An 8015-nucleotide genomic window follows, 5' to 3' on the forward strand; every position below is an offset into this window, starting at 1 on the left:
ATAAATAAAGATATATATATAACAAAATGAACTTTTAAAAAAAAAGGAGCGAAGGATGAGCCCGAGGTTTAAATATCTATATATATTTGATTTCAGAGAGGAAGAGAGAGGGAGAGAGTGATAGAAGCATCAGTGATTATAAAGAATCATTGGTCAGCTGCCTTCTGCACATGCCCTACTGGGGATCAAGCCCGCAACCCAGGCATGTGCCCTTGACTGGGATCCATCAGTCTGCAGGCTGATACTCTAACCATTGAGAAACCCAGTTAGGGCCATACTGCTTATTTTAAAAGACTCCCAAATTAGGCCTACTCTAAAAAGGGAGTTTCTCCTGACTGAGGGGACCCAACTCTAAGAATAGAGAAAGAGTTGGGATTTGGGGGTATGAGTGAAGAGGGCTGTTGAGGAGGGCCCTGCAGCAGGCTGGTCAGGCTGGTGGCCATGTAGGCACAGGATGGTATGTATTAGCTGGAGCCAGTTTAGTTGCAAGTATCAGAAATCAAACTCAATGTGGAGGAGCATTTACTCGGTCACTTATGAAGAGTCTGGGGTTGGCCTAACCATAGGCACAAGTGAACCTAGGAGGTCAATTGATATCATCAGAGCTGGGCTTCCTCTGGTCCCCTCTCAGCATTGCTGTCTCTCAGTCGCCTTCACTCATTCTCAGGCAGGCTCTCCTCATATGGTGCAAGGTGACCCCTGCAGACCCAGGGAGCACATTCTGTTCTCTCAGAATCCCAGAGGGTGCAGCAGCACAGAAGGACTTTCCGCTTCATATTCTGAGTCTCATTGGTTTGTGTCGTGTCATGAGTTCACCACTGAGCCAACTGCTGTGGTCAACTGATTTAGGTGCTCTGACTGGCCGGGCCTGACCTCATGTTCACCCTTGGAGGCAGACACGAGTCCCCTTGATCCAACCCCATGGATTGAGAATGACGGGTGTATATAATAAAAAAATGAATATTTTTCTCTGTTACTGGTTCCTGGAACCTTGGCATCTGTGGAGTGATAGAGTGTCTTTTGTATGCTCAGGGGAGGAGGTGCTGGGGGCCCCTCGGTAGCTTAGGATGGGGGCCGATTGCCGGAAAGAACAAAGCTTGATTAGAGGATTGAAACTTTCAGACTCTCTGACCCCCAGCCGTCAGGGAGATTAAAGTAATGGCCAACAATTTCCTCAATCATGTCTATGTATTGGAACCTCCATGAAATCCCAAAGCAACAGGGTTTGGAGAGCTCCCTGGCTGATGAACACATTGAGGTGTTGGGGAGGAGGCGCGCCTGGAGAGAGCATGGACACTCGTCTCCCCTCTGCCTTATTCTAGGCATCTCTTCCACTTGGCCGTTCCCGTGTTATCCTATATAATAAAGAGGTGAAATGCAAATTGGCCATCACTCCAACACATAAGATGGCTGCCCCCATGTGGTCAAAGATGGACAGCAGGGGAGGGCAGCTGTGGGTGATCAGGCAAGCAGGGAAGGGCATAGTGGGGGAGGGGGGAACAGGCCTGCAGGGGAGGGAAGTTAGGGGAAATTGGGCCAGCAGGGGAGCAGTTAGGCGTTGATCAGGCTAGCAGGGGAGTGGTTAGGGGGTGATCAGGCAGGCAGGCAGGCAGGCAGGTGAACGGTTGGGAGCCAGCAGTCCTGGATTGTGAAAGGGATGTCTGACTGCCTGTGTAGGCCTGATCCTGACTGCCGTTTAGGCCTGATCCCACCAGGCAGTTGGACATCCCTCGAGGGGTCCCAGATTGAAGAGGGTGCAGGCTGGGCTGAGGGACACCCCCCACCCTCGCACGAATTTTGTACACCAGGCCTCTAGTATCCTTTATAACAGTAAGTAAAGTATTTTCCTGAGTCCTATGAGTCATTTTAGCAAAATATTGAACTTGAAGAGAGGGGTTGTGGGACAGAAGTGCAAGTAACCTGGGGATCTGCTACTTGTGACTGGCATTTGAAGTGGAGCACACATGTGGGACTGAGCCCTTAACCTGTGGTGACTGTGCTATTGCCAGGTCATTAGTGTCAGAATTAAATTGGATTATAGGACACCCAGTTGGTGTCAGAATTGGTTGGTGTGCAGAGAATTGAAGAATTTGTTGTTGATGTGGAAAAAAAAAGCAGCCGTAACAGAGGGTTTCCCCGGGACACCTCCAAGCACAGGGGTGCAGCTCTGGATGGGCCGATAGCAGACGCACTTGGAGCCATTTCTCCAGCACCATCCTGGGGGCAGGTGGCTCCAGGAGCACGTCCAAGGGCAGCTCAGGCTGAGAGTCAATTAGGGGGCTTTGGGCTGCAAGTAACAGGAGCCCTGACTTAAACTGGCTCACCTGAGGGGGAAACCAGAGGAAAGGAGTGCCAGGCAGGCTCTCCTGCGTGGGTTTTGTTTCCAGGGTTTCTTTGGTCAGTGACACATAGATGCCGGCAGTAGCTGGAACAACATGAGTTCCTGCTCCCAGTGGGTGGGGAGACAGCATCTTCTCAACTGTAAAGCACAAACCCTCACCTCTAGCCCACTGTGGTGAGGTGCCCAGCTGCCCCTGAGCAAGTCGGGTCAACAAGGAAATGCCAAGGCTGAGTGGGGTAAGCCAGGACCCTGGTGGAGAAGGGGATAGGGTTACTTTATTGCTCACACTGACATCAGGGAGGAAGGGGTGCATGTAAAGGGGGATGGGCGTAAGGGGGTGAGTTCCGGGTGGGCATAGTCAATGCAGAGCTCTGGTCCCCTGATACTGCCCTGACCTCCTCACCTTCCCTCCTCTCTTCTCCTTCCCTGCCTCTTCTTCTGTTTCTCTCCATTTTACACTCTCTCGACTCCACTGGGCTTTCCGCTTCCTGTTTCCTCTTTGCCCTCTCCTGCGTTCAGACGCCACTCCACACACCTGCTCTGTGAGCTAATTTTAATCCTATATATTTTCAACCTAGCATTGGCTATATGGGTTTAGGCAGGTGACCATACCTCTTTAAGCCTCAAGTTTCTTATCTTTAAAGTGGGGGAATCAATATTGATCTCACACAGTAATTGGGAAGAATTCAAGTCATATTTATGGGTTCTGATGCTGGCCAAGATGAAGTAAGACCATTACAATAGGTCTGTCCCTCTGACCACCATAAGAACTCCGGATCAGGGAAAGTAAGTCGCGGAGGCCTCTGACATGCTGGCAATGGCAGGCAGATGGAAGAGAAGGGCCAGCGCTTGAAGAATGACCCAGAATCGAGGCAACATTCCTAGTTTCTCTTTCCTTCTCTGAAGTTAGGCAGCTACTTCGGAAACCTGTGCCACTCAGCATGGCCCCAGGCCCCACCTGAAGTCCTGGACAGAGCCTCTGGCTTCCTGGGCGCTCCACGTCCCCGGAAATCCAGGCATGGCCTGAAGTGGGAGGTGGGTGTGTCGTCCTGTGGGACTGAGCCCTTAACCTGTGGGATCTGACACTATCTGCAGGAAGGCAGTGTCAGAATTGAATTAAATTGTAGGACACCTCGCTGGTGCCACAGAAAATTGCTTGTTGTGGGGAAAAACCTCCACAGAACTGGCGACCAGAAGTATGAGGAGTAAAGTGCCCCGTGGAGACTCACAGGAAGACACTCACAGTGGGAAAGAACCGAGTTTCTCCCTGAGAGGAAGGGAGAATGTGGGTGCTTCTTTCACAGCGAGGTTCGCTTGGGCCAGCCCACCTGTCAGCTGGGTGCTACCATGGACCCCAGTGGATGTGGCACGGAGCAGAAGAGTCTGTAACTGAGTCCTCCTTGAACTTATGATCACCAAATTGTGGGAGAAAAGAAAATGACTGTTTTTAGGAAGCCATTTAGCTTGGGGTAATGTCTTATGCAGCGATAGCTAACGAACACATTATCTTCATGGAAACCGGAAGCCTGCGGCACTGGCTTTGGGATGGGTCGGTGGGGGAGCTTGAGGGGCCTTCAGGGGCCTGTTGATGAGCAGCTGAGGGGCCGATGGGCGATGCTCTCGGAGCTGGAGAGAAGCGGGCCTGCTGTGCGGTGGCGGAGGTTTGTCAGCGCACCGCCTGTGGAAGGTAGAAATGGTGCTCCATGAACCTGTGAACCTGCTGGGAGAATCCTGGCAAGAACTGAGGAAGTGCCAACTGACCTTCTTCTACCTTACTGCCTGTAATGAAAGAAGTGATTAAGGAAAAAACATACAGCTCTCGCCAGGCATCCTCGTGGGAGTGACATCGTCTGTAAACCCTGCGTGGCAATCCCTGATGCACCGCCGTGATGCCCAGGGGAGACAGGGCAACTGGATGTCCAATTACTTCCTTAAAATCATCCAACTTCTGGATGGTTATCCAAAATGCTGCATCGTGGGAGCAGACAATGTGAGCTCCAAGCAGATGCAGACAATGTGAATTCTGCAGGTCCCTCTGCAGGAAGGCTGTGGTGCTGATGGGCAAGACACCATGAGGTGCAAGGCCGTCCGAGGACACCTGGAAAACAGCCCCACTCTGGAGAAGCTGCTGCCTCAGATCCGGGCGAATGTGGGCTTTGTGTTCACCAGGGAGGACCTCACGGAGATCAGGGACATGCTGCTGACCAGTAAGGTGCCAGCTGCTGCCCGTGCTGGTGCCATTGCCCCGTGTGAAGCCACTGTGCCAATGTCAGCCCAGAACACTGGTCTGGGGCCAGAGAAGACCTCCTTCTTCCAGGCTCTAGCATCACCACTAACATCTACAGGGGCTCCACTGAAATCCCGAGTGATGTCCAGCTGATTAAGACCGGAGACGAAGTGGGAGCCAGCGCAGCCACACTGCTGCACATGCCAAACACCACCCCCCACCCCTTCTCCTTGGGGCTGATTGTCCAGCAGGTGTCTGACAGAGGCAGCATCTGCAACCCGGAAGTGCTTGACATCACAGAGGAAACTGCATTCCCGCTTCCTGGAGGGTGTCCGCAGTGGCCAGCCTATGCCTTCAGATTGGCTACCCAGCTGTTGCGTCAGTGCCCCATTCTATCATCAACGGGTACCAGCGCGTTCTGGCTTTGTCTGTGGAGACTGATTACACCTTCCCACTTGCTGAAAAGGTCAAGGCCTTCTTGGCTGATCCATCTGCTGCTGTGGCTGCTGCCCCTGTGGCCGCCACCACTGCTGCTCTTGCTGCTGCTGCTGCTGCCCCAGCCAAGGTTGAAGCAAAGGAAGAGTCGGAGGAGTCGGACGAGGATATGGGATTTGGTCTCTTTGATTAATTACCAAAAAGCAACCAGCTCAACCAGCTCTATTTGAGAAACAAGGAAATAAAGGCTTACTTCTCTTAAAAAAACAACAACAAAACTTACAGTACAGTTTTGATAAGAATTTTTAAAGCTAGGACTACCTAGGCTTGAACAATAAAAATTTTCAACCCTAATCTTTGCCAGCAGAACATTCTCCAGGCGAGGGCACATATCTGAAATACTAAGGGGGGTTGAAGGCAGGGGTGGGCAAACTTTTTGACTCGAGGGCCACAATGGGTTCTTAAACTGGACCGGAAGGCCGGAACAAAAGCATGGATGGAGTGTTTGTGTGAACTAATATAAATTCAAAGTAAACATCATTACATAAAAGGGTATGGTCTTTTTTTTTTTTTTTTTTTTAGTTTTATTCATTTCAAACAGGCCGGATACGGCCTGCGGGCCATAGTTTGCCCACAGCTGGTTTAAGGGGACACCTAGTAGGCTTCCATGATCTCTGCAAAACAGGAGGATCTCTAAGAATCTCAGGAGCGTGTCTCCTTGATTCTTTTAAACGAGGTAAATAGGCTTCGAAGAATCCTGGGAACCTTCCCCACAGATTCCCATTCTCTGCCAAGAATTGGAAAGGGCTGATTCAGAGAGAACACGTGTGGCTTCTGTCTACTGAAGTGGCTGCAATCGGACTCCCAGCCCTGCACATCCACACACTTTACACAGATGGGCGAGGAGGCTGCTGGGAGGAATTGCTGTCTGGAGACGTGGCCCAGAATTAGCAGATGGTGCAGCATCTCAGGAGAAGCCTGGGACCCCCTTGCTATGCACACTCTCCAATTCTAAATGTTTGCTGGCAATGAAGCAGATTGTAACCATCACGCAGGCTGGGCTAAGGGGTCTGGGGTGTGGGTCCCCACTGCACCTGTGTGGTGGGGCCTTTGGCACTGTGCTTGGCACAGCCCAGGCTGCTGTTTTCTCAGCCTGGGGACTGTGGTCCCCTGCACCAGCATCAGCTGTGGATGCGTGTTGCCAGTGTGTCTCCCAGGCACACCCTGGGTCCCTGAGCCTGAGTCCTAAAGGTGGGGTCTGGGACCCTGCGTCTGCCAGAGTGCCATAGCCCTGAGTCCTTTAAAACTGCTGGATTGGAGGCCCTGTCCAAGGTCCACAGTGGATCCCCGAGGAACCCAGGCATCCAGAGCTGTTTAGCCCCAATCAGTGTCATGTTTGGGACTTACATCTACTCACCTAGCTCTACCATGTGGAGGGTGGGAGCATGGAGAACCTTGGCAGCAGAGCCATCTGGGTCTTATGAAAACGACTCCAGCCATGGCATTGTTTGTTTACACCCTGTAGTAGCTGTACGTATACCCACAGTCCAGTTCTGGGTCCTCTTACAGCCTCAGGCCTTCGCTGTTCAGATCCTTTCACAGTTCTGCTGTCATTCTCCATCATTGGGCTTGCCTCTGCTCAAATGTCACTTTCTCGGGAAGGCTTTCTCTGACCACCTAGCCCCTCCCACTCTATACTCTCTTCCCTCCCTACTTAATTTTCCTTCCTGGCCCTTAGCTGCTTTCACATTCTGGCATCATATTATAGGATGGTTTGTCCCTTGTGGTATCCCCAGGGGACAATGTCTAGCGATCAGTGCTAAAGAACTATCTGTGGAATGAATGAATGAATGAATGGCTCCTCAACAGTTATTTCTGCCTCGGGGCCTTTGCATGGGTTGGTGTCTTTGCCTGGAATGATCTTCCCCTAGTTAAACCCACAGTTGGCTCCTTGTCATTCAGGTCCCATCAAGTGTCTTTACATCACAGAGGCCTTTCTGGTCTCCCTGATAACCCATCCCTCAGGCTTTCCTATCACCTGCTTTATTTTATTTTTCTTTAACTTGAGATTTTCTTTACATAACATAAAACTTCACATAACATAAGAGTCACTATTTTACAGTGTTTTTGTGTATATTTACGAAGTTGTGCAACCATCACCACTATCCAATTCCATAACATTCTGTCACTCGAAAAAATCCCCCCCCAAAACCCATGCTCATTAGCAGTTGCTCTTCATCCCCTCCCTCCCCCCCAGTCCTCATTATCCACTAATCTACTTCTTTTCTCTCTGGATTTGCCTGTTCTGGACATCCTATATAATAAAAGCCCAGCAACCGAAACAGTGGAACATCCAGAACGACCAGAGACCAGAATGACCACGGCCCCTTCCCCTGCTGGCCCTGCCCCCCAGGGAGTGGTTAGGAGCAATCAGCCAGGCAAGTGAGTGGTTAGGGGTGATTAGGAAGGCAGCCAAAGCTGGTTAAGAGCAATGAGGCAGGCAGGCAAGTGGTTGGGGCAATCAGGCAGGCAGAGGTGGTTAGGGGCGATCAGGCAGGTGGGCAGAGACAGTTAGGGGCATTCAGGCAGGCGGTAGAGTGGTTAGGGGCATTCAGGCAGGTGGTAGAATGGTTATGGGCGATGAGGCAGGCAGGCAGAGGTGGTTAGGGGCGATCAGTCAGGCAGGCAAGCAGTTAGGAGCTAGTGGTCCCGGATTGCGAAAGACGGATGTCCAACTGCCAGTTTAGGCCTGATCTCGCCTGGGGCTTTGAGGGGCGTCAGAGGGCTGTGGCACTGGGCCTCTAGCTTCAAATAAATGGAACCATTCGGTATGTGGCCATTTGTGTCTGGCTCCTGTCACTGTTTTCAAGATCCATCCATGCGGTAGCACCTGCCAGTGCCTCAGTTTTTATGGCTGAATAACACACCATTGTGTGGACAGCTCCCAGGCTGTTCACCCGTTAGTCCGTTACTGGGCATCTGAGGTGTTTTTACTCTCTGGCTACTATGAAT

The 8015-nt window shown here is 51.4% G+C and overlaps 1 pseudogene; it reads left to right on the forward strand.

Moving 5' to 3' along the window:
* Window positions 1–4202: 4202 nt before the first annotated feature.
* Window positions 4203–5270, forward strand: LOC102755237 (annotated as a pseudogene).
* The last annotated feature ends 2745 nt before the right edge of the window (window positions 5271–8015 follow it).

The sequence above is a fragment of the Myotis davidii genome, unplaced genomic scaffold, assembly GCF_000327345.1.
Source record: "Myotis davidii unplaced genomic scaffold, ASM32734v1 scaffold648, whole genome shotgun sequence".
Taxonomy (NCBI): Eukaryota; Metazoa; Chordata; class Mammalia; order Chiroptera; family Vespertilionidae; genus Myotis; species Myotis davidii.